The 26,158-nt window shown below is 45.2% G+C and overlaps 1 protein-coding gene across 3 annotated transcripts in view; it reads right to left on the bottom strand.

Moving 5' to 3' along the window:
* ADCY2 (adenylate cyclase 2) overlaps positions 1 to 26,158 on the bottom strand; it is a 412,863-nt gene that overhangs the window by 258,124 nt on the left and 128,581 nt on the right. The window lies entirely within an intron of this gene.

Raw genomic sequence — 26,158 nt, 5'->3', positions numbered from 1 at the left:
GTGGCCTTGGGCAAATCGGTCACCCCCTCTGTGCCTCCCAGGCCTGCCATGCAGAGTACACGAGCCAACATCAAGGGACTTCAACCGTGCCAGGCAAGCTGGAAACCCGGTGGGTGTGCTATCAGTGTTGTTTCCACTTAAATTACAGTGAATATTCCTGGAAGTTGTCTGTAGGCATATTCCTCCTATTATAATACCATCTCATGACAATAAGAAGGGAATCTTCAGTTCATTATCTCCTTTACCTCGTCTGTAAATGTGTATTTATGCTGCATTGCTAGCATGGTTCTTGACTCAGGAAGAAATGGCACAAGGCATAACCCTATTAAGCCGTTTTTGGAAAAAAAAGTGGTAAGTAACTAAAGCTACTACTTTCAGGCAATAAAGAACATCTTAAACACGCTCACAAAGAAAGACTATCTTCTACAGAATTAATCTTTTAAAAATTAATCTGTTTAATTCATCCTCAAATCAAATAGGAATATGGCCATACACAGCACATGGGATCAGTTCATCTGAATGTGCAATTTCAAAACAAACAAACCCTATTTCTCTATGGGTGGTGCTTGTGATAGAAGCAAGAGGAGCCTTTGCCCAAATCTATCCTAACACCCTGCCTCTCTGATTATTTACTCAGCCCATCAACACTTACTGTCATAACGGGTAAGGCACTGTGGAGATTCAAAGTTGAATAAACAAGGGTCCTCAGTCCCCCAAACCTTAGAACGTGGGGAGAGTAATGTGCAATATGTTTTAAGATATAATACGGAAATGAAGGCCAGGCACTCCCAAAGGCAGCACTGAATTCTTCGAGAAGCTGTAAAGTTCCCCATCTCATGTATACAGCCCCTGCATTGTGGCTTTCCAGCTGACCCAAGGCGCACCCTCACAAGGGACATGTTGCCTTTTGTCTGGATTAGATAAAGTTATACAAGAGCCATTCTATTTCATATCTATGGATTTAAAAAAGCCTCCATATATTAAGACAGCTATGAATATTCCATCAAGAGGATTGCAACATGGGCAGTTTCCACATTTTGATTTTAAGAATCAAACAGGAGATTTCAAAAATATGTGTGACTTTGGAACTGATCCACATGGGAAAGTGTCCTGAATCTAAAGGCTTTGAAGGCAGCCTCCCCTCTGACTCAGGGATGCTCTGGGGTAAAAGTGGACACCCTCTTTTATGGGGCATGGTCATCGCTAGGTCTCACCTGCATGTTTTATTTTGTGTTTACAGTCTATGAAGTTCTATGTCCCTGCCCCCTGGAGAACTGTGGAGAACGGCTGATTTCCGTCAGTCATAAAGGCCGAGGACATTTATGGAACGGCATTCATCAATATTTATCTAGTTCATACTGGTTCTCATTTAAGTGGTACGATTTGCTAATTCCATTTAACCTTTGCTGTTTGAAAATAAATATCACGGATCACATCTTTTATGAATAAATTTCAAATGTGGCAAGATCAAAGGTTAAATTTCTCCCTAAAAATGTCAGGAAAGAGAGTAAGACCGATACGGTCCATTGAAAACAATCTGCAGGACAGCAAAATAAGCTGCTTAAATCTGAGAGCTGGAATTGAAGCAGGTAAGATCAAAGTAGAAGGCAATATACTGAACGAGAACAGCTCAGCCTTCTTCTTAGCTGGATAGAGAATCTGATGTTGCCCCATAAGGGCAGGTCTGGAAAATACAAACAGGAAGTCCAAGGGCTTATCGATGGATTCCAGGACAAGGGGAGAAGACAGTTCGTAAACATACATAGAAGGTAAGGAAAGGAACGTTTTTATAAAAATTTAAAGCTTGAGATTTTTAGGTTTTAAGTGAACAAGCTTTGCTATTTTGAAACAGGTTTTCATCAGTGTAATCAGTTTGTTTATCTGTGATTTAAAGCTGTGTGTTTGTGCGTGTGTGTGTGTGTGTGTGCGTGTGTGTGTGTGTTCGTTCTGCATAGGATTGAGCCAAAGGAATTACTTATCTAAACTCATTAAGTGAAACAGAAAAGACTAACAAATTTTCTCTTCGTCACTGAGCACAACAGCAGCCTTAAACAATGAATTATCACAGTAAATAAAATACCACAAGGATCGTGCTGAAGGTAAGCAGGATAGGCCTGTCCAATAAAATAAGAAAACACAAAGAATGTCCACCCTCCCCATTAGTTAATGCCTTCCCAGGAGTTTAACGTCATTGAATAAAATAATAATAATAGTAATAATAATAAGATGAGAGATAAATATTGAAATTATTAAAAATTATAATTATAAGTTATCATTCATCACAGACATGATCATCCATATGGAAAAAAAAACAAACAAAAAAATATAGTGAGACTGTTCAGTTATAGTTGGCCTGTTAGAAGCTACAAATACCAAAACTGAGAGTTTTCCCTCTATACCAGGAATAGTTAGTTGGAAAGTATAATTTTTTAACAAATTATAAAATCACTCGTAGAATTTAAAACTATACAAAACAGCCAGAAATTAACAAGACATGTACAAGGTCTCTGTAATCAAAACAACACGATCTTACGTACAGGGAAAACATCACACAAATATTTTGGTAAATGTGCAATATGATATTCTTGGGTGCCAGGCTTGGTGTTGCAGAGAATCGAAATCAGCACAGACCTAATCAAAACTGGCATTTTGGGGAAACTGCGTCACTAGTGGGGACGGAGGGGAGATAGCAAAGGCGGCTGTGATGGGGTCACGGCGACAGCATGTCAGGTTTCTTCCAACAGGGCACGGGGAGCCCAGCGCTGCACCCTGTGTTTTGCTGGCTCCCACACATACAGCATGTGTCCTGTCTGAACCTGCCACATCCCCATTATGTTACAATAACCATGTGGAAAGATTAAGCAAGTCAGGGTATTCTATTCTTTATACATTCCACAAATTCTGAAAGAGAGATACTTATTATTTGCCTTTACACCTCAGACATTCATATTGTAACTTCAGATATGTCTGTTACAGCTCGTGGGGAAAGCTAAAGAGAATTGCTACACAGTATCTAACTTCAGAAGGAGGCCAAGTATGTGTTTTCAGGCCAAGTTTAGTCTCGATGTCGACTGTTCCTTATGCGCTGTTAGAAATCAACGGGAGCAAAAAAACGATAATAGAAACAAAATGCTCATATATTTTTAAAAACAGAATAAATAAAGGCTGAAGTTAAATATCAGGAAAAACATTAGTGAATTCGGGCAAACTTTTTCCCACCATTGTTCTGCAGGAGAAGCGTATTGGAATAACTTTCATTCAAGTGCTTTCAGAAGGCTCAAGGCCATACGTTTCGAAAAGTGACGTTGAAACTTACATGTGAATGTCACACTTGAAAGGCACACTTGTGTCTAAAGGCTTGACACCATGAAAAGAAACCCAGTTAGGTCGGGATGGATAAGAGAGAAAGACTTTTTAAAACCGCCTTTTCCCCCTGCACTAGAAATTGTTTGCTCGCCGTGTGTGACTGCTTTTGAAAAATGGAAACATTTCGAAGGCAGAAAAGTACGGAAAAAACTAACATAGTGAATAGCTGTGAGCTGACATCCACAGCTGTAGGAAAGACCCTTCCTCTCTTCACAGAAGCAACTGGCTTCCAGTCCTTTTCTACACTTTTACCATATCTAACACCCTGAACAACACGCAGTATTGTTCCACATGTTTTAACCCTACAAAATTGCATCTTACCACATGCCCAGGATTCATCGGTGTGCTATTTCTCACTTGGTCTGATGTTTTAGACGTCTACCTCTGCTAGGACATCTACATCCAATTCATTTCATTAATTTCTGATTAATATTCTCTCTGGGGGCGCCTGGGTGGCTCAGTCAGTTGAGCATCCAACTCTTGATTTTGACTTACGTCATGATCCCTGGGTTGTGGGATCGAGCCCCACGTCAGGTTCCATGCTCAGCATGGATCCTGCTTAAGATTCTCCCTCTCCCTCTCTCCCTGTCTCTCTTCCCTGCTCATTCTGTCTCCCTCTCTCTCTCAAAAAAAAAAAAAATATTCTTCTGTCTGAATACACTATAAGCTAAATATTCATTTTTCTAATTTGGACACTTATTAGTTGCTTTCAATTGTTAACCACTACAAAGGATGCTGAAATGAATATTCTGGAAACTGTCTCCTTGGGAACACTCACTGAAATCTCTCCAGGTAGATCAAGAAAGTGGCATTTCTGCTTCAAAGGTTTGCATGATTATAACTTCCTAAAGTAATTATTCTATTTTTTTCTCGCAGCAGCAGAGTGCCGGCCTCCTTCCTTCTACAATTCCGATTCAGGTATGCCCACCTTATAGTTGCCAGTCCCATGGCTGTAAAATGGAAACCCCTCGAAATAATCTACAGTCTTCTAATGACTAGGGAGCCGGAGTATCAGATCTCTTCGTTTCTGTATGGGGTATGTATACTTCATGCTTTATAGAAGACAGAATTTCTTTTTTTTCTTTAAATTCATTTTGAGAGAGAAAGAGAGAGAGAGAGAGAGAGAGAGAGAGAGAGAGAGTACTGCACGTGAGCAGTGGAGGGGCAGACAGAGAAGAAGGGAGAAAATCGCAAGCAGGCTCCACGCTGTTAGTGCTTAGCCTGACATAGGGCTCGAACTCATGAACCGTGAGTTCATGACCTGAACTGAAATCAAGACTTGGATGCTTAACTGACTGAGCCACCCAGGGGCCCCACAGGAGACAGAATTTCTATTAGCTCTATTCATTGCAAACATCTTCTCCTGGTCCTGTGTCTTCATCTTTTAAAGTTGTCTTTGCATCACTGAAATTTAAAATTTTAATGTTCTAAAATTGTCAAACTTCCTTTTTTAGTTGGCGCTTTTTGGGTCTAAAGTTCTCACAAAAAACATGAGCCACAAAGGAAAAGATTTAAAACTGTAGTATAACTGCTGGTGGGAATGTAAGTTGGTTGAGCCACTATGGAAAACAGAGGTTCCTCAAAAAATAAAAAATACAACTACCCCATGATCCAGCGATCCCACTTCTGGGAACACATCCGAAGGAAATGAAGACACTATGTCGAAGAGATATCAGCACCCCCGTTATCACTACAGCATTATTTACAACTGGAATCAACCCAACTGCCTGTCAATGGGTGATAAGTAGGTTAAAAAATATTATAGGGGTGCTTGGGTGGCTCAGTTGGTTAAGCATCCAACTTCAGCTCAGGTCATGATCGCACAGCTAGTGGGTTCGAGCCCCGCGTCGGGCCCTGTGCTGACAGCTCGGAGCCTGGAGCCTGCTTCCGATTCTGTGCCTCCCTCTCTCTCTGCCCCTCCTCCACTCACACTCTGTTTCTGTCTCTGTCTCTGTCTCTGTCTCTCAAAAGTAAGCATTAGAAAAAATATTATACACACACACACAGAAATATTGTTCATTCATTAAAAAAAAAAAAAGAAGAAAATCCTGCCATTTGTGACAACATGGATGGGCCTAGGGGGTGTTATGCTAAGTGAAAGAAGTCAGACAGACACAGACAAATATTGTATGATCTCACTTCTATGTGGCATCTAAAAATAAAAGAATAACTGAAAAAAACAAAACAAAACAAAACTCACAGAAAAAAAGATTCGAGGGGCGCCTGGGTGGCTCAGTCGGTTAAGCGTCCGACTTCAGCTCAGGTCATGATCTCGCGGTCCGTGAGTTCAAGCCCCGCGTCGGGCTCTGGGCTGATGTCTCAGAGCCTGGAGCCTGTTTCGGAGACCCTGTGTCTCCCTCTCTCTCTGCCCCTCCCCCGTTCATGCTCTGTCTCTCTCTGTCTCAAAAATAAATAAATGTTAAAAAAAAAATTACTTTAAAAAAAGAAAAAGAGATTCGATTTGTAGTCGGAAGACACAGGAGGTGGGGGCAGGGGAAACTGGAGGAAGGTGGTCACAAGGTACAAGCTTCCGGCCATGAGACCGAGTAGGTGCTAGGAGTTCCCATCACAAGGGAAAAATACTCCTTTCCTTTTTCTCTGATCTATGTGAGACGATGAAGATAAACTAAAGTTACCATGGTCATCATTTCACGATATTTGCAAACCAAACCCCTATGCCGCACAACTTAAGATTACAAGGATGCCGTATGTCAACTATATCTCAATAAAGATGGAGAAAACACTGAAGCACGGAATGTGAAAACCTGTATGACAGAAGTCCTCGCAAGCTACAATTCAGGCTTGACACACGGTAGCATATCTTTATAACCATAATAAGAGCTCAAATAATACGTGTCTATTAAAAAAACGATTTCAATGCAAAGGGATTCATGTATGTATTATTCATTCTTCCAACCATTTGTTCATTTTTTATTTTGTTCATTGTTGATTCTCTAGAATATAGGTCCCGTGATGCTGGGGATCTCTAACTATTTTATTTATTTCTGCTGGAAGACTTCCAGACACATCGCTTGTCTCTAATCGCTCACCTACTGATGAGCAAATTATTGCACCTGAAAGAGATAGGATACATATGTGTAACACTGTATGTATGGAGTTGTCCACTGTAGCGTTATAGATAATACCGAAATATTGCAACTTATCGGAACAGCTTTAGGAAGCTGGTTAAATAAATTGCGTTCTTTTTCTGAGCTGTCCAGGATGGGAACCACCAGCTACAAATGCTTCTTAAACACATGAAATGTGGCACATGTGGCTGGGGAGCTGGCTTTTTGTATGTAGCTTATATGTAACTGTGAACAGCCACACATGGTCTGTGGCTACCGTGTTAGTGTAGTTCTGAATCATGACACTGACACAATCCAAAGAATTGGTTCCATTACTTTGAACTTTGTTGCCAAATAATTTGGTCATCAAAGAACTATGTGTTTGTGCGTGTGTGTGTGTGTGTGTGTGTGTGTGCGCGCACGTGCAGAAGTAGGGGATTAGGATTCTCCTGAATTAAATTAAAATTTAAAACTAAGTCTCATATGAAAATTATACATGCTTTTTATAAGATACAAACGCCGGCTACAGTGCTAGAAATAGTGTTACTGAAATAAATTACGCACGCTTGGAAAGTACCTAACCCTCCTATTTTAAGAACATCTTTTAAATTAACTTCCTATGTATTTAAATTCAAAATGCTTGTTTGTCTGTACATATATAAAATTATGTTTAAATGAATCCCCATAATATACGACAGGTACCAAATACTGTATGTTTTCTATCTGAATATATGGAAATGAAACGACATAATAAACCGACTTTTATCAACTCAAAAGTGAAAGGTCTGAACCATTTGCCAAGAAGGCACGCCGACCCCCAAACACAAACAAGCTGAATATCAAGTGCTACTTAAATTTTCATAACTTTTAATAGAACAGGCACTTGAGGCCATCATTGGAATATGTAGTAGGCATTCAACAAATATTTCTTAACTGAAAGGCTCAGACTCCAAGGCACGTAAGCCCTCCACTATATGACAAACTTTCAAGAGACCACAGGAGGATTCAACGGGGCCATCACATAGCAATGAGTTGGACACGAGCTTGGAAGACGTATTTTTTCAAACAGCACAAGTGCAGAAAGGTGAAAGGCAGATACAGTGGACACCCATGTCCCTTCAGAGGGGCCTGGTTTTCCATCCACGTACTGGGGACACGTGTTTCCTGTCTTCCATGTTTTGGTGTCCATCTGAGGCTGAATGGATTACAAAAAGCCACCTCCTTCTGTCGCAGTGGCGTGGGGGACACAGAACTAGGACCACACCCGGGAAGCAGAGAGGACCAGGTTGGGAAGCAGCAGGAAATAGTCCTGGGCTCTTTGCATTTTGGGAACCCTTTGCCTCTCTGGTAGGAACTGCTGAAACACCTGAATATAAACTAAAATTCTTCACAGAACTTGAGAAGATTCCTTAGACCTCAGGAAATCGATCATGAACCCACATTAGGCGTGACTGTCCAGCCAGAGTCCGATACGTGAGGAAGCCTTGAGTGGCAAAATGAAGGTGGGTTTGACCCAACACCCTCTTTTCTGGGACTCTCAAAAACTCAGTGATCAGAGAAGTTGGTCTGGCTATCCAGCGGACACATCTGAAGGATCAAATGTGAAGGTTCTTTGAGCTCACGAAGAGCTTCGTACATAGATTTGTTCAAAAGAACCACAATATGGAAATGCACATGTGTAAATGCAAACCCCACCCAGATCCTTATTTACAGAAAGTAAACATTTGGTGATTATAATTATAATCAAATCTGTATTTCCGATCCCCAAATAACCATGACTTTATTAAGAATAGCATATTGCCTTCATTAGAGTTAAAATGCAAAAATATGTTCACTCTTCAGAATGCCATTGGAACTCATGTTCTCTCAGGCAGAACGAACGTGCTCAGATGAATTAACGCTTTTGCTAAAAAAAAAAATGGCAAATCCCTTTATTTCTTTATTTTTAATTCGAAAGAGAAAAATGTAAATTTAAGCATATTTGAAATTTGACTAATCATTTTCTTTTTTATAGATACCCTTGGCATAATTAGTTCTAGCACTGAAATAACTAATAAGCAAGTTCACATTTGTCCCTTCATTTCTGTAAGTCTAACTATTAAAACTGATCCTTTTTGTTTCCTGATACACGTGACTTGTTTTTGCTTGCTGACTTCCAAGGCCTCCATGTTTCCTTTTTTTTTTTTAACTTTTTAAAAATATTTTGTTTTTAAAAACTCTTTAATGTTTATTTATTTTTGAGAGAGAGAGAGAGAGAGCACAAGCCAGGGACGGGCAGAGAGAGAGAGAGACACAGAATTTGAAGCAGGCTCCAGGCTCCGAGCTGTCAGCACAGAGCCCGACGCGGGGCCTCGAACCCACGAACCGGGAGATCATGACCTGAGCCTAAGTCGGACACTTAACTGACTGAGCCACCCAGGTGCCCCAGGCCTCCGTGTTTTTTATGGTTTATGCCCTGGAGGCATGCTTATGGGAACACCAGCAAGAAGACAACATTTGTCACATCTTACCATTTTTACTATTTCCCCACATTTTCTTTCCCCACCTTTTGAGAAAGAAATGGAGGGTCACACTGCTGTCCCCATGTCTGTCCTCTGCAAGTTAACACTGTCAGTGACAGCGCTCTGAAACGCTACGGCGGGTCCGGGGGGCCAGCCACGTGCTGGCCGGGAAAAGCGCATCCACTGGTCATTGTCAACACAGGTGCCCATGCGACACGGAGCCGGCCCCACCACGTGCCGGTCTACAGCACAGCTAACGACCGCTCTGCGCTCCCTGGCTCTGCGTTCATGCTCACCAAGCTGCCCTCGGCTATCTGGAGGCACGTGCTGCGTGTCTTTAATGCCTCCTGAAATGTGTCCAGGCTCAACTGAGTTAAGTTTTATTTTTAGACCAGAGAGAGGCAAGAAGTCAGATGAGCTACTGTTTTGTAGTCTGGCCACTTTTTCCTTCCTTTTCTTCCTTCTTCCTTTCTGGAAAGCCTGACGGTAAGACCTCGAGCTTTCCTAACGCAAGCTGAGCCTTCACGACAGATGCTCAAACCCAAAGAACAGTCCATCAGAAGGCAAGGAGAGAGCCCGACTGCATTTCAGGGGTGATTCCACCATCTTTGAAACTCACTGGGGGCACGTGTTCACTCTGTTCGATCAGAGACTTGTCAAAACTCACCAAAATATATACATTTGAAATGGTGCCTCTTACTGTATGTGAGCTTTACCTCAATAAAGCTCATCTGAAGTCTTAGAGCACAGGTTACAGGGGCTGCTCACCTTGTGACAAGGACCCTTTGGGGCACGCTGGCCTTCTAACTAGATTCCGAGAAAGTGGAGGCATCGAGTGGCCAAAGGCCAGGGCTTGACCAGCACCATATTGGCCCTTTTCTTCAGGGGTAGGGTTAAGCTGGACTACAGTCTCTCCTCCCATTAAAAAACCAGAAGAGATAACCTATTTTAATAAAAGTAATTAAAAAGACTACACACTGGTTAAAAATATTCAGTGTAAGTGAGCTACTACAGGGAAAAATCGGTAACTTCTCTTTTCAATGTCTTAATTTCTGAGATCTCCTAAAAGTTCATCAGAAGGCCAATCTCTTCCGGTAAGTGTACAGTTCAAGACGGTAAGCGAGAAAATATCATAAAAGAGAACCCATGCAGGGATGCGCCTTTCCACCGTCTAATCTGAATGACCAGATCCAAAAGGCATTTCTGGGGACTGGAAGGAGGTACAAGATAAGTTCAAGATATACTTCTCAGGGGACTGAACTGTATTATGTTCCAAGAATTCCAAGCAGGGGAGACAGAACAGATCCACCTGTGGCTAACATTCTTAAAGGTTGTATTTGGGTGATTTTATTACCTTCGAAAGAAAAAAAAGCAAAGGTTTACGACGAATACAGATGCATGCTTGTTAGTCCTGGCACGTGCAAGGATGTAGGAAGGGTGTCTGTCACCATCAAAATACTGCTTTTCACTGATGAAAGACTCGGAGTCCAGACTCTTCTTTCCAGAAGGATTTTTAAAAACAATGTAATTAAAATGCGGATTAAGGGGAGAAGTTTGTTTTTCTCTGCCTTAACAAGTCGGTTTATTTGAAGAGGTTTATAGCAGCGTTTCAGCTGGCTTCATGAACAACAGCCCCTTCTCAGCCTTACAGGATGCTCTCCTTATGGAAGCAATTACCACAAATGTATCGCTTCTTCGAACCAATAGCTCTATTAAATCTACAGGATTCTCACTAAGCCATTGATAGGAACACTTTAATTAAATGGTCCAGCTCCATACGGATTTCATTATTTCGGCCAACAGATTGCTCAGGTAATACAATTAAGTACAGAGATGGGGCGCCAGGGTGACTCAGTCGGCTGAGCGTCCGACTTTGGCTCGGGTCACGATCTCACGGTTCTTGAGCTCAAGTCCCACATCGGGCTTGTTGCTGTCGGCACAGAGCCCACTTGGATCCTCTGTCTCCCTCTCTCTCTCTCTGCCCTTCCCCTGCTCATATACAGCCTCTCTCTCTCTCAAAAATAAATTTAAAAAAATTAAACAATTAAAAAGAAACCAAAACATCAATAAAGCATCTCTCACAGACCTAATCCAGAAAAGTAAAAAAAAGATAACAGGCATAATTTTAGACAAAGCACCCCCAGGGAATGGCTTTCCAGGGGATCTGGGATGCCTTGATCCCAGGGGGGCTCCCCAACTCTTTTTAAGTAGTTACATAATAATTACATCCCGAGGGGCGCCTGGGTGGCTCAGTCGGTTGAGCGCCGACTTCGGCTCAGGTCATGATCTCGCGGTCCGTGAGTTCGAGCCCCGCGTCGGGCCCCTGTGCTGACAGCTCAGAGCCCGGGGCCTGTTTCAGATTCTGTGTCTCCCTCTCTCTGACCCTCCCCCATTCATGCTCTGTCTCTCTCTGTCTCAAAAAAATAAATAAACGTTAAAAAAAATTAAAAAAAAAAATAATAATTACATCCCGAACCCTCAGAGGTACATATGTACTGGTATGCAACGGAACATTCTACAGTCTCCAACATCTGTTGCGATAAGTTTCCTCCCAAACTATGATGTTCCAGAGCTGATAAGAAGACCTACGGTACCCATGTTCAAACACCAGTGCTGGTGACTCTCCGGGATCACAGAGCCTCTGGGAGTTTCGTCACACCTGGCACCCTGCGGGCTTTCTTAAACGCTTTGAGTGGTAGAACACATGAAAAAGCCTTGTTATTCCTGTCCTCTTAGAGGGAAACCAGAAATTATTACCTCCAAACACTTGGCTTTCTGCATCTTTATTTTTGTTAGTTTTAATTTTTTAGTATTTTATTTTATTTTATATTTTACTTTATTTTACTTTACTTTACTTTATTTTACTTTATTTTACTTTACTTTACTTTATTTTATTTTATTTTATTTTATTTTTCCTTTGTGCATCTTTATGTGGAAGCCTGGACCTATCAAGAGACAGCATGACGCAAGTGGAGAACACAGACTCCGACGCTTCCTGTTCGTGAAGTTCGGTCATTGCAACTCTCTGCATCTGTTTGCCAATGCTTCAAAGGGGCAGTGATACTGATTTTGCAAGAAGGATCGTGCGAGTGCAGGGAGCATGGAGAAGAACCGTGAGTGTCTGTTGAAGGGTCCCGCATCGTAACTGCCATGAACGCAGAGCAGTTTTCCTTCCTCTGCTTCCCCAGTCCCAAAGAAGATGTTTAGAGCCCCTGAGAGAGCGAAACGTGCTACAGTGAAGACTGACCCTTGAAGAAGAACTCTCCAGAAGGTTCTGGCATTGAGGGTGTCTGCAGGTTCAGAAAAAAATAAACACACAACTAATTCTACCTGTGGGGAGTCCAGAACTATATCTCAAAGTAGGTGACTCTAGAGCTGAATTGTCAAAGACAAACAGGAATTCTGTGGGCACAGGGGACAGTGGGAGCGAGAAAAGAGAATACTGTCGAGAATCAACCATAGCGTTCCATGGACTGAGTGGCAAGGAAGCTGGGGAAATTTTGGGCACATCACGGTGGCAGAGGGGTGTCATGTGAGTGCTAGTGCAGGTGGCAATCATGGGTCTGGGAAGGCTGCAGCATGTGCTGTCTCAGGAAAGTGACACAGGGACGCAAGGCGTGGGGGGCAGGGGAGTGTATGGAGCCTGGGTGCAGAAGACCAGATGCGAGGGTGCCAGGCTCGGGGCAACAGCACTCCAGGACGGCCGACAGTCAAGGGAATCAGGTTGATGGCAAAGACTGATGCAGACACATCCTGCGGTCGTACCAAGGGACTTAGTCATCAACGAGCTGACAGATGTCGAAAGAAGAAAGGTTTATTCCAAGTAGTTGATCATTTAATGCAATTCTCTCTCCAATGTCACAAATGTGGATGGAAATCACTGCCAATGAGACCTTCTGTAGAACAAGGGTCACATCTAACGTTTCCCAGCCACACTCACACCAGTGTCATGTTTGTTAGTGAGTGATGCAACTGGGGACAGGGAGTTTGAGATTCAGCAGACTGTTAGTGGTTCGTTTTCTCAACAATAAGGGCATTTCGTAAGAAAATTGAGATATGTTGTTTCCGAACTTAAAAAGCAATCAACCCTTGGTCAATTTCAGAAACAAAGGTTTGGTTATAGTTTTAATGGTCAAATAGTGCTTAATTGCCATTTAAGGGAAAGATAGGAAAGATAACCACTCAATCTGATACAATTTCAGAGAGCACCACTGTGGGTAGGGATTAATCTGCATTCTTGCTTTGGGAACTCAGGAATGTCAAGGCAGGACCTCTAGGGTTCTACCTGCAAAAATTTTCTAGAGTCCCAGGAAAACGAAATAGTAGCCAATGGTCTGCCACTGGATGAGGGCATTTCAAAGTCCCAAAGGGGAAATCCATGAAGGAAAGAGAGCTGGAGGGGCTCCAAGTGGATGTACGAGAAGCAGGAGCTCACTGGAAGTTCAGGTCTGTTTGGGACCCTGCAGAGTTAGCTGGAGAGACACGGGTCTCTGCATGTCACGGGGCTACACGGCCCTAGCCTCCTGCCAGCCACTCTACCAAACACTCCTGCACAATGAAAACTGTGAAGCCAAAACAGCCAGGCAGCTCTGAGGGCCTTCGGAGGGGCAACAAGTGCTGGTCACTTAAAAATCAGGCTACTCCAAATGTGGTCAAGAGTCATAACCACAAGGACAGAGCTCAGGTTTCAGATTCCAGAGGTGACGGAGCAAAGATCCAGAAACAAATGAACGTGTGCTTAAAATGGAATCGTCTTTGGAAAGCAGACACCTCTGGGTATGAGACCCAAGTGTGGGAGAACGTACAGTTGTTTCTAGATATTCACTGCACCATCTGGTGAGAAAATTGCTTTCCATTTTGTTTCACTGTCTTCAAACTTGGTCTTGTGATCTGCGATGCCCCTCCTGTCATGGCGGTTCCATTTCTCCTTGCAACTAACGTAAAATTTCACTTCGCAGGGAAAGTGACATGAGCCACTTCCGAACAGAAGCTCGGAGGGCCAATACAGGACTCTGCCATCTTCGCCGCCATTTGCTGCGGGCCCGGCAACGTTCCGCGTGGGAATGCTCCCTCAGCCTGCGATCCGGAGGAAGAGGAAGCTCAGAGAAGTGCAGCCAGTCATCCAGGACCGAAACGCAACGTGAGCAAAGAAGCCCGACTCTGCCAGACGTCGTCGGGATTTCAGGATCGTTTGTTACAACAGCATAACCTCACCTAGCCTGACTAACACACTGGGTCGTAACATTTGTGATCCTTTGTAGGAATTACAAAATAATCCCCAGAGGGCAGGGCCCATCGCTGTTATGTAACACCACTGGGCTTTATGAATTCCTTTAGAAATTTTCTTTTTTTTTTTTTCCCAGTATTATCATCCTCGCCTACAAAGCCACCACCTGTAATTATGGGCTGCTGCCTGCAGATGTAGAGTGAACTGCGCCAGCCTAGGCCCCCAGCACACATGCATGCAATCAGCCCTGCTCCCTCTCCTCCCAGGGCAGGCAACAAAGGCGGACAAGTAAATATTATGGTCCCATGTTTATTTTTAATTTCACAAAAGCTCATTTAAATGCAAATCACAGATGGCTCTGGGATTCTAGGCGAGCTGCCAGGAAGTTTCTTTAGGGCCTGAAGTCTGGGCACAGTGTTGACTTGACTGCGCTTTCAACATATTTCAATGATTAAAGTGCCTGAGCCTGAAGAAATATTTCAGAGCTGCTGCTATTAAGAAGTATTAAAGCTAACTGGCAAAAACTACCAGTCTAATAGCGTGCTCTTAAAGGGACAGGATAATCAGGGGCCGCTGGTGCAAGACCAGAGCTAAAGCAGTCTATGCAGACGGACACTCAGCTCAAGCGGCATAGGGGTCCGGGTATAGGTGCTCCGCCAGCTTCCTAAACCAAGTCCACGGCCGCCACGCCTCGTGCTGGCCATAACTATTTCCACATGGGATTGTATTCTCCCACCCAAACTTTAACTACTGGCCTTTATATATATATATATATATGTGTGTGTATATATATACGTATACACACACATATATATACATATACGTATATATATACGTGTATATATATATGTATGTATATAATTTAAAATATATATAATATAAACATATTTTACAGAGCAGATTCATTATGAGTAGATAACACTGGTTTTTTTCCTCTCTGTATACTGACACAAAAATTAATATATGAAGAAATCATTCTTCTAGAAAACCTGAGTAGCTAATACTTGAACTTTCCTGGCAAAACTGTCTTCCTAACTTAGAAATATTAGCTTGCTGCATGCTGAAGGTGGTATGGTATGTGTTTGAACCTGGCGCCCGACGAGACGACGAAAACAGTCCTGCAAATGCTGTTCCTTGCTGCCCCTCCCAGCCAGGAGACAGGCGGGCGTCGGTCAAACCGATGCCAGCTTCATTTCAGCCGCACGCGGCTCCCACAGGGAGGGGCCTGGACTTCATGAAACCTCCCTCCGTGGAAGTTAGGAAGATGGAGAAGCTTGCTCGTGCCGTCCCCGTCACAAAGGTCATGAGTTCACCACTTCCAAGGGCTTCATCAGTGACTCCGGTGAGGGTCCGAAAGGCCCTTCAATAAGAAATGCCACCTGCAGTCCTCCAGCAGGGGGGTCTGTTGGGGGAGGGCGAGGACAGGAGCCAGTGAATTTTCAAAAGCAAGGGCAACTGAAGGCAGAAGGCAGGTCAGCACCAGCTGACACACCTGCTCCGTGCAAAATGCTAGGTGGCATCTATGAGGGAGACGGCTGAAGAGCCAGCTGACCAGGGTGGAGGAAGCCAGGGGTCCCACTGACCATGAGGGAACCACAGGCAAGCTGAGATGCTGTCGGGTTCTGGAGGACTGTCAGAGCATCCTAGGGAACAGCTTCCTGATGAGGCTGTAGAACCGGGGGCACCCTGCAGGCTCTGGCTCTCCCTGGGCACACGGACCTGCCGGCACGCGCCCTCCCACGGGGGAGACGCCGATACAGGATCCGAACCGGAGTCTGCCCCGGTAAACCTTCATGGCCTCCCTCTGCACGGAGTCAGGGCGCCCCCACTCCCACCACCCAGCACCACACTCAGCCCAAATAGCCCAGAAGTCACCGGACCTCCATCACCCCGGTGTCTTGTCTTCTCCACTAGAATACGAACGCATGGAGGACCCAGCAGAGTTCCTAACCTAAGTCTCTGCGGAAGGCACACTTGATGAGAAAACGGAAGCCGGGGGGCCTCAGCTCTGGGTCCTGTTTTTACCCGCCTCCAGGCATGCCACCCTCAGCCCCTCCCACGGGAGCGCCTCCCACTGACAGGCAGCTTCTCCACAGCAGAGCCCGAAGTTTGCTACCGCTCGGGAGGGCGCCGAAGTTGCACGGTGCAAAAGCAAACCCCAACCTCGTGACCCCATGGAGCTCAAGGCTGAGCAGGTAGTAGACAATGAACAAGTGAAAAAGGAAACGTGCATAGAAACTGTGGCAACCGCGTCAGGGGGTTAGGACACGGAATCACTGACTATTTGGCTTGCGGAGTCGGGTTTCTCCAGGCGTGACAACTGAAACCAAGACCGAGGACCCAGAAGGAATTGAGGGAGGGGTAGGTCCAGCCAAGGTGTTTCCAGAAAACTTCAGTGGAGCCTGAACTCGGTGGCTAAATGAGTATGGCTCAGAAAAACACGTGGCAGTACACCTAGAGGCGGGGCGTGTGTCTGTGGCAACCAGCTGCATGGGTGGCCCCCAGTGTTCCCCTCCTGCTGGTGCTCACGCCCCTGTGGTACCCCCTCCCCCTTGGGTGTGAGCTGGACCCAACGGGCAAAAGCGATGGGTCAGATGGCACTTCCAGGATGAGGTTACAAAGACTGTGGCTTTGTCTCGCTCTTAGTTTCTCTGTTGCTGGTACTTTGTTGCCCTATCCCTCACTTGCTCTGAAGAAGCTAGCAGCCATATCGTAGCTGCCTATGGAAAGAGCCAAGTAGCAAGGAACTGAGTGAGGCCACCAGCCAATAGCTCATGAGAAACTGAGGCTGTCAGACTGACAGTCTACAAGGGATTAAACAGTGCCAATGACCACTGAGTGAGCTTGGGTCCATTGCCAGGAAAGCCTTAAGATGTAATGTCCCAGCCAACACCTCAACCACAGCCTAGAAGAGTCAGAGAGTCCAGCTAACCTGTGCCCAGATCCCTGGCCCACATAAACTGTGAGACAGGTGATAAATGTTGTTCCGAGTCACTAAGTTTTGGGGAAATTTGTTATGCAGCTGTAGCTAACTACTACACACACCGAGCTGGAAAACTGAGAGGCAAAGTTGGACAAGCAGAGGTAACCCACACATTAGAGAGAGAAGAAGCACACCATCCCTAACCTTTGACCCCAGGCTGGAGAAAAAGGGGTAGAGGTCATGTTAGCAGAGTCTAGAGGTTACTATGCAGAACCAAACTGGGCCTGTCCATCAGGAGCTGGCACCAGAGAAGAGAAGCAACTATGAGGTTACAAAGAAGGGAAAACGTATTACTGGTTCTCTCTTCCTATGTCACCCAAACTTCTGCAAGTGCCAGGGTGGCCTGCACCCAGCTGGAGCCAGCCAGACTCTAAAGCCTGGGACACCTCTTGCTGGGTCAGTCCCTGTGATATAGAGCATCAAACAGTCAGGGATCACCCGTGTTCATCAAACAGTCAGGGATCACCTGTGTTCTCTCTATGGGACTCTGTCTTAGGTCACGACACCTGGGTTTCCCCTGGTTGTCATTTGTTTTTCATTTCTGCATGATGACCTCTTCTCTTGTCTCCATGCATAGGGGCTTCTCTGGACGCTCCCTGTCTCTCTCCCCTTACTTTACTCACTCCTTCTTGTAGAGCAGAGCAGTGTGGCCAGTGGGACTGGAGAAGGTAAGGCCTCTGTGGTGGGCTGGACAATGCCCCACCCAAGACATCTGAACCTGCAAATGCATGGTAAAAGGGGCTTTGCAGATTGATTCAGTTGAGGACCTGGGGGTGGGAGGCTACTCTGGATGGACCCCGTGAGGTAGACCCACCAAGCAGGGCTTTTTATAAGGTGAAGGAAGACGGATCAGAGAAGTGATAGGAGACGTGCCTTTGGAAGGAAGAGGCTGGAATGATGAGGAACAAGGAAGGCAGGAAATGGATTCACCTACAGACCCTTCCACAGGAACCACCCTGGCCATTCCTTGATTTAACCCCCAAGGAAACCAATTTCATACTTTGGGCCTCAGGCCCCATAAGAACAAATCTGTGTTATTCTAAGCCACAAAAGCTGCGGTAACTTGTACAGCAGCCATAGGAAACCAATGCTGCCTGCTCACCTTGGCTAGTCCTCACTGGCCCTGTAGTATCTTCCTGCCACAGGGAATATGAGTGTTGACGGCGGCTCCTGGTCATAGACAAAGGTCAACACTGGTGAGGCATATGGAAAAGGGTCAGCAAAGCGCTAGCAAACTCCTTTGCTCTCAGGTCTAATGGAGATACTTTTGTCTCTGGTTCAGAGTCACGAGTGTATCTCTCGGTTGGTTTTGAGAGAACAGGGAGCTGTTCTCCTAAAACCTAGTAGGTCTCACATGTGTGAGAGCATTCAGTAACTCTGTTGGTATGAACACAATGTATATAAATACATATACTGCCAGTTCTGTTTTCGTGGAAGACGCTGACTGAAACACCTCTTAACACCAAAAAAAAAAAAAAAAAAAAAAAAAAAAAGGCCATCACAGCCATATTAATTTTGATAAAGCAGACTGCAGAACAGGGACCATGATCAAAGATAAACAGCAACATTACATAATGGAAAAAGGTCAATTCTCTAAGAACTCATAATAATCCTAAATGTGTAAAAAAAAAAATTTTTTTTAAAAAAAGAAGAAAGGGGCGCCTGGGTGGCTCAGTCGGTTAAGCCTCCGACTTCGGCTCAGGTCATGATCTCGCGGTCCGTGAGTTCGAGCCCCGCGTCGGGCTCCGTGCTGACCGCTCAGAGCCTGGAGCCTGTTTCAGATTCTGTGTCTCCCTCTCTCTCTGCCCCTCCCCCGTTCATGCTCTGTCTCTCTCTGTCTCAAAAATAAATAAACATTAAAAACAAATTGAAAATAATCCTAAATGTGTACACACCTAACAACAGAGGGCAAAACACATGGGCAAAAATTGACAGAACTGATAAAATAGGCAAATCCATGATTGTAGTTGGTGACTTCATATTCCTCTCTCAGGAACTGATAGATTAAGCAGGTAGGAAATCAGTAAGGGTATAAAGGACCTGAACAGCACAATCCATCAACTTGACCTAGCTGACATTTATACAACACTCCATCTCACAAGATCAGAATACACTCTTCTCAAAAATTCATGGAAAATTCGCCATGATAGACCACATTCTGGACCTAAAACCAACCTGGACAAATTTGGAAGAACAGAAATTATACAAAGTGTGTTCTCAGGCCATGAAAGAATGAAACTAGAAATCAGTAGCAGGAAAATGGCTGGAAGAGCCCCCAAATATTTGGAAATTAAACAGTATACTTAGAGATAACCTTTCGGTCAAATAAGAAATCTCAAGGGAAATTGCAAAATATCCTGAACAAAGTGAAAATAAAAAATCCACCTATCAGAATTTGTGAGATGCAGCCAAAGCAGTGCTTAGAGGCAAATTGGTTGCATCAAACGTGCCTGTTTTAGAAAAGAAGTAGATCTAATATCAGTAACAAGCTTTCATCTAGGGAAAGGAGAGGAAAAAAAGAGCAAATTCAACATAAAGCAAGCAGAAGGAAGGAGATAAAATTAAAACAGAAATTGAGATTAAAATGAGGAAAATATCAGGGGCACCTGTATGGCTCTGTCGGTTAAGCATCTGACTCTTGGTTTCAGCTCAGGTCATGATCTCACGGCTTTGTGGGTCTGAGCCCCACACTGGGCTCTGCTCTGGGAGCATGGAGCCTGCTTGGGATTCTCAGTCTCCCTCTCTCTCTGCCCCTCCCCGACTTGTGCTATCTCTGTCTCTCTCAAAATAAATAAATACATTTCCCTCTTTAAAAGAATGAGGAAAATGATAGAGAAAATCAAGACACAGTAGATCTGGTTCTCTGCAAAGATGAATCGATTTGATACACTTCTAACCGAGCTTAAAGTAACAATCTTAGGATAAGGGAGGGATTTATACCATATTTGTTTTGCGCAGTACCTGCCTGTAAAGGAATTATGCTATTTCTGCTTCCCAGTCCATAAGTGAATCAGTTAGGGTCTAAAGCCAGAAACTGTCAGTGGAATGTGGTCACGAAGCCTATAGTTCTGGCAACCGCCAGTGGGCGCAAAGCTCAGGACAGCTTCGTGGAGAGATCCGGGCGGTGGTCCTGAGGAAGGGGCCTGTGTGGCATTGGCTTCCTTCTTGCCACTCAGTGCTTTGCTTTATCTAACCACGCTCTCTTCACAGAAAGGTTTCCTGATTTTCCAAGGGTTGGTCAGGGTAAAGTGACTGTAGTTCTTGAGTTGTTTTATTCTTTTTCATTAAAAAGCAAATACAGAAAACAAGAAGAAAGAGAACCCCCATGTGATTTTTGCCTGCCTCTGGGAAAACAGTGAGCGTCCATGTCCTTCCAGTCGGGGCCCCACAGTCAATGCCGGTGGCTGAATTTGCTCAGCGCTGCTCCATAACGAACACCCTCACCCCGCCATCCATAACCACACCACCGCTGGAAACCTTCACTTCTCCGTGGATCACGATCCCTTTCCCTTTCAATATTTTCCAGAAGAGCTTTTACATCGGTGCTCTGCACTCTGAACACACAGTCATAAAAGTCAAAAAAGGAGAGAAGAGGGAAGACCTTGGGATCATTTCCTCCAAACCCTTCATTTTACACATCAGGGCATTTGCATGGGGAGGGCACAGAAGGGCCTGGAGTCACAGGGCTCCTGACTCCTGCTGGAGCTAGACTCAGCTCACATCCCCAGCTTCCCAGGTCATGTCCCCTCTTTGTTCCTGTTGGCGTTTTCTCACCGCCCCCTCAGGACAGGTGCCTGTTGTACATATTCCTGCCTTACACATATAATTGATCACCAGAAGCGGGAATGGTTCCACCTTAGGCTTCAAAAAGCCCTATGCTTTCCATAACACTAGCCCTGGCTTTACTTTAAATTACAATCCAGTACATGTGGCTGCAGACTCTGTGTCAAAAATGTAGTTCCTTCTTGGTCTGCCATTAAAGTCCAGAAAATCACCTAAGATTTTGCTTTATGCAGCTCCGGGAAAGCTCAGTCTTCCATTTAATGGATCACTGCAGTGAGAAGGGAGGGAGTGCCCAAAGACTTCCACAGCAGTTAGGAGTGTGGGATCTGCCATCAGGCTCCCCAGGTCTGAACCTATGCCCGACACCCAAAGGTGGGTAAGTCGGGAGCCACCTGCTGCCTCTCCCGGCCTCAGGTTCCTCTCCCCAGTAGAGACAACGGTGGATGTTTCCCCGGGTCGAGATGTGTAACGTGCCTGGGAAAGCAGATGTCAGTTACCTCGATGCCAATGAATTAGTAAGTGTTCATCCATTGGTTACCATCAACCTGTTTTCTGGAAATGCATTTCTTAACAAAAGACGTAAACATGGGGGTGGTTCTGTTGATTTCCTGATCTCCTTTTGCTTTCTGTGGATCTGCATCACATGGTCTTGCCTGGGAGAGCAGATAATTCCCCTTTAGTGACACAGCCTCCATGCAACCCGCAGCCAACTAGACTCCTTAGAAGTCTTCGAGGAACTCTGTTACGTCCTGCTGCTTCCGTCGGGGTTTACGTGGCTCACCTCTTGCCTTTCATCCATTCAAAGTAAATCTAATCCCAATGTTCTAACTGGACAAGATTGCACTGGGCTTTTATTTCACTTGCATCACATTCAGTATCTCCTGTAGACTCCCATCATCGACACTGCGTGGGGACGCCCTCAGCACCACCTCTGCACCACGCAAGACTTTGATTTAAAATGCGGGACACGGAGAGCCGGTGCCCTCGACGAGGTGCATCCGAAGACTTCCTTTCACACGGACCCAGGATCCTGTGCACAGCGGATCTGCCCGCTCCGTCGGGGACGACCCCTCCGGCTGGCACTGCCTCCCCCGCCACATTTCTCTCTCTTGCCCTGAAGACAGCAGGCAGGACCTCAAGAGCCCCGCTGACACAGACACCTCTGCCTCCAGCGTCCCCCAGCCGAACAGCCCATCGCGTCTACCAAGAGCATGTGTTCCCACCAGACCTTTGGTAAATGGGAAGGTCTTGTATTTTCCTGAATATATTTTCATTTGACGACTCTTGCATTTCACACCATCTGCTGATCTGGGCACTTCTCATGCTGCCAGTCAGCTACAATTTTATTTTTAGATGCCAGCTTTGGGCAGACCATGAAAACCCTGTAAGGCTACATTTTCAGAGGTTCTAAACAAAGTATCTCAAAGGCATTCCAAGACCCCGAGAGGTGGACCAGATCAGAAGCTGAAATTGCGGAGAATCGCTTGGTAGATGGTCCACGAAAAGAGAAACGAAAAGAGCTGCCAATGAAAAGGATCACATAACTGACGCTTATGTAACTGTATCACGCACACTGGTCAGGAGAGCTGACTACAAACAGGCAACCGTACGCAAAATGCAGCGTTAGGGGGAATTCTCGAAAAAGAGAGTGAACCCTGACAGCTGAGTAAGCAGAGTGCCCGGAGGACCGCAACGGACAGGATGAACATCCTTAAGTGCCTTTTCTCCTAAGAAGGTTCTGATCTTCCCTTAATCCCTCCCTCAATTGGGACTACAGAAGAGAGAGAACTCGAGTTAGGAGCGCAAGCAGGAGGGTTAGGAATCAACGACCCTTTAGTAAAATGTTCAGTCTTCTTTCACCAACAGCTCCGTGTCTTTGTAAAACCGTCCCAGCCAGGGCAAGAAGTGCTGACTGGCACGTCCTGGAGTATTTTCATTGTCGTCTTTGGGACGCGGCAGTCCCCCACGAGCTGAAGAATGTAATGGCACGAGTGCCTCAATTTCCCAGCCAGTTACACAGTGTGGGAAAATGTGACAGCGTTACAGGAAATCTGAAGCATCTGCTTAAAATCCAGCAATGCTGAGGCATACCCAGGGCACCGCGGAAATCAGACATGGGAAAACGATGAAAATCCTGAGTCTTACCACTAGAGTAGAGACACCGAGATCAATTAAATGCAAATTAACCTCACATTCACCAAGGACTCTCCGTGGGGTGTCTTCTGAGGCTCACTGAACAAGAAGGGAGCTGTATTTCGAAGAGAAAGGGCTGCTCTGGAAGTTGCATAAATTTCTGAGAAATAACACGTTGCATTCGGTTAAAAGAATTTTAACAGAGGACATTAAAGGGTTTTGTGGGGGGATACATTATTAGAGGGAAAACTAGATTTCTAGTTATTATTCTAGGACAAGTCTGGCCCAGTGCCCGGCGCTGTAAATAAAGTTTTATTGGAACACAGCCACATCCATTTGCTCGTGTCGCTCGCAGGAGTTCGCGCACTATGGCAAACAGAGTTGAGCCGTTGCCACTGACACCAGATGGCCCGGAAATCTGAAAGTATTTACTCTGTGGTTCTTCCCAGAAGAAGACCGTGAACCCCCGTTCTGGATTAACCCAAGCCCTTCTTCAGGGCTCACGGGCTCACCCGTCAGCCCCGCTGACCATCTCACAGTTGAACGACGGACGAGATGCGGCATCACGTCAAAGCACCCTCCACATTGTCGATGCGCAACCTGGCACTGTGGATGTCCGCACTGTGGTGGACTATTTAGTGGAGAAACAGCGGAAGCAATCGTCTCCCTTTGTAAATGATTATGAGTCCACGCTTCTGGATGTCGGTGTTACTTACAAGTCTCCGAATAGATGCTAAGGTGCCTGAAGCTTGTTTTATTGCTACTGTTTTAAACCGAGTCCTTTTGGTAGCGCTTAGGAAGTCCCGGAACGTGGCACTTATTCAAAATATGTCTCTAGATAGAGCAATGAACCTGCAATTGATGTGAATTTAGTAAGTTATCTAAATTGACAAGAGCAGATTAAAATTATAACCTGATGGGTGAGAACGATACCATTTAATTAAAGCTATTATTATTGTTAAAGAAATTAGTTTTGGAAACTACTTTTTCTATGCACGTCCCATACCACATCATAATCCTCTACAGTTTGGGACATGTAACTGTTGAAGTAACTGATGTAGTGTTTCCCTGGATCCCCTTAAGGTTTACATGATTCGTCCATTAGCTGTTCTAGAAAATCACCATGGCATATTTTGCTGGATGTAAAGTGTTTTCACAATTTTACACCTTGGGAAGTTCTCTCCTAACTTTAAAAGTTGATTATGCAGGGGCGCCTGGGTGGCTCAGTTGGTTGAGCGTCCGACTTCAGCTCAGGTCATGATCTTAAAGCTCGTGAGTTTGAGCCCCGCGTTGGGCTCTGTGCCGACAGCTCAGAGCCTGGAGCCTGCTTCGGATTCTGTGTCTCCCTCTCTCTCTGCCCCTAACCCACTCACATTCTGTCTCTGTCTCTCTCAAAAATAAATAATCATTAAAAAAAACAAAATAAATAGAAGTTCATTATATGTGCGTTACTGAAAACTAACAAAAAATAAGCGACAGAAAGCAAAGACCCAGAAAGCCACCAGCTAATGAATGGCTGCCATTTACTGGACACCTGATGTGGGCCAGGCACTCAGGAATTACGTACACCCGACCCCTAATCCTCAGTCCACTGTGTCACTGGCCCTCTTTTACAGATAAGTAAACAGATGGTCAGAGGAGCTAAATCACTTGCTAAAATTCCTACAACCAATTCATGCACAACTGGGATTTGAGCTCAAGTCCTTCTGACTCCAAAATTAAAGCTCTTTCCATTACGCATCATGTGCTGTCTTTGAAAAGGCAAAACGCATTTTTTTGTTGTTGTTCTTCTGGGGGATTCAGCAAAAAATATTTTACAAAAGAATTTAACTTCATTTAACTTCTATTTTGCTCCTGTAGCACACAAGGAGGCTTTCCTGGATCTCTCTCTCCCTCTCCCCCCCGCTTTCTCTCCTTCCCTCTCTCATTCCCACTCCCTCCCCCTCTCTCTCCCTCCCTCCCTGTCTTCCTCAATCTCTCTCCCTTCCTCTCTCTTTCTTTCTCTCTTTGTCTCTCTCTCTCTTCCCCCCCCTCATTCTCCCTCATTCTCTCTCTCTCTCTCCCTCTCCTTCCCATGGGAGAACACAGCAAAAAGGTAGCTATACACAAGCCAGGAACAGAGTTCTTCCCAGAATCCAAACATACTGGCCCCCTGACCTCAGACTTCCAGCATCCAGAACTGTGAGAAAATAAGTATGTGTTGCTGAAACCACACTGTCTTTGGCATTTTGTTAGAGCAGCCTGAGCTGACTAATACAACTCATGGCCAGGAATCTTAGAAAAACATTCTATGTGATAATAAAACTCTGATTAGTCTCTTTATCTTTCCTTTGCTTCTTCTCCTTCCTATCTTTGGTTACCACCTTGATCTAGAATCTAAGGCTCAGACATGGCATAGAAGGTGAAATTTTAAGAAACCAAAGAAAAGGTGGAACACTAAACAGTTCCACTTTGACCCACAAAGGTAACATTTCTTCCTTTCCTAGAAATTATCCAGGACACCAAAAAGCAAGGGAAATGCATGTACAGTTTCTATTTTCAACAAAATCAGAAGATCAACGGAACCCCCAGACTCCATGTGGGCGTGAGGGCGACCACAGGCAAGTGGGGCTCAGCGGCAGGAGGCCGAGGAAAGATGCCACGACGGGCCCCTCACAGAGGAGGCTGCTGGTGCTGGACGGGAAGTAGAGAGGGGCCCGCCCAGACGTGGAAAGGCCAAGTCCTTGGTTTGCAACTGTGGGAATGTTGGCAGGAGCCTCCCGCACGCGGTGTGTTCAGGAGGCCGGCCTCCAGAAGGCAGGCCCCGCCGGGCACATTATGGGAGGCACCCCAGCTTCGAGGTGTGGGGGTTCTATCAGCATCTATCGGCATCTCCCTCCACAGGCTCCGTGCGGTGATCCACCTCTACCCGTGCTCAGTGCCTTCTAGTGTTGGCCATGACAACGATCAGCATTCTTTTTTTGCTTTTCGTAAGATTGTATTTTGAAGTACTCTCTGCACCCAACGTGGGGCTCGAACTGACGACCCTGAGGTGGGAGAGTCACATGCTCTACTGATTGAGCCCACCACGTGCCCCCAGGAACGATCAGCATTCATG

Source organism: Panthera pardus, unplaced genomic scaffold (genome assembly GCF_024362965.1).
Source record: "Panthera pardus isolate Hobbes unplaced genomic scaffold, ASM2436296v1 HiC_scaffold_2, whole genome shotgun sequence".
Lineage (NCBI taxonomy): Eukaryota > Metazoa > Chordata > Mammalia > Carnivora > Felidae > Panthera > Panthera pardus.
This window is presented reverse-complemented; position numbering and strand designations above follow the sequence as displayed.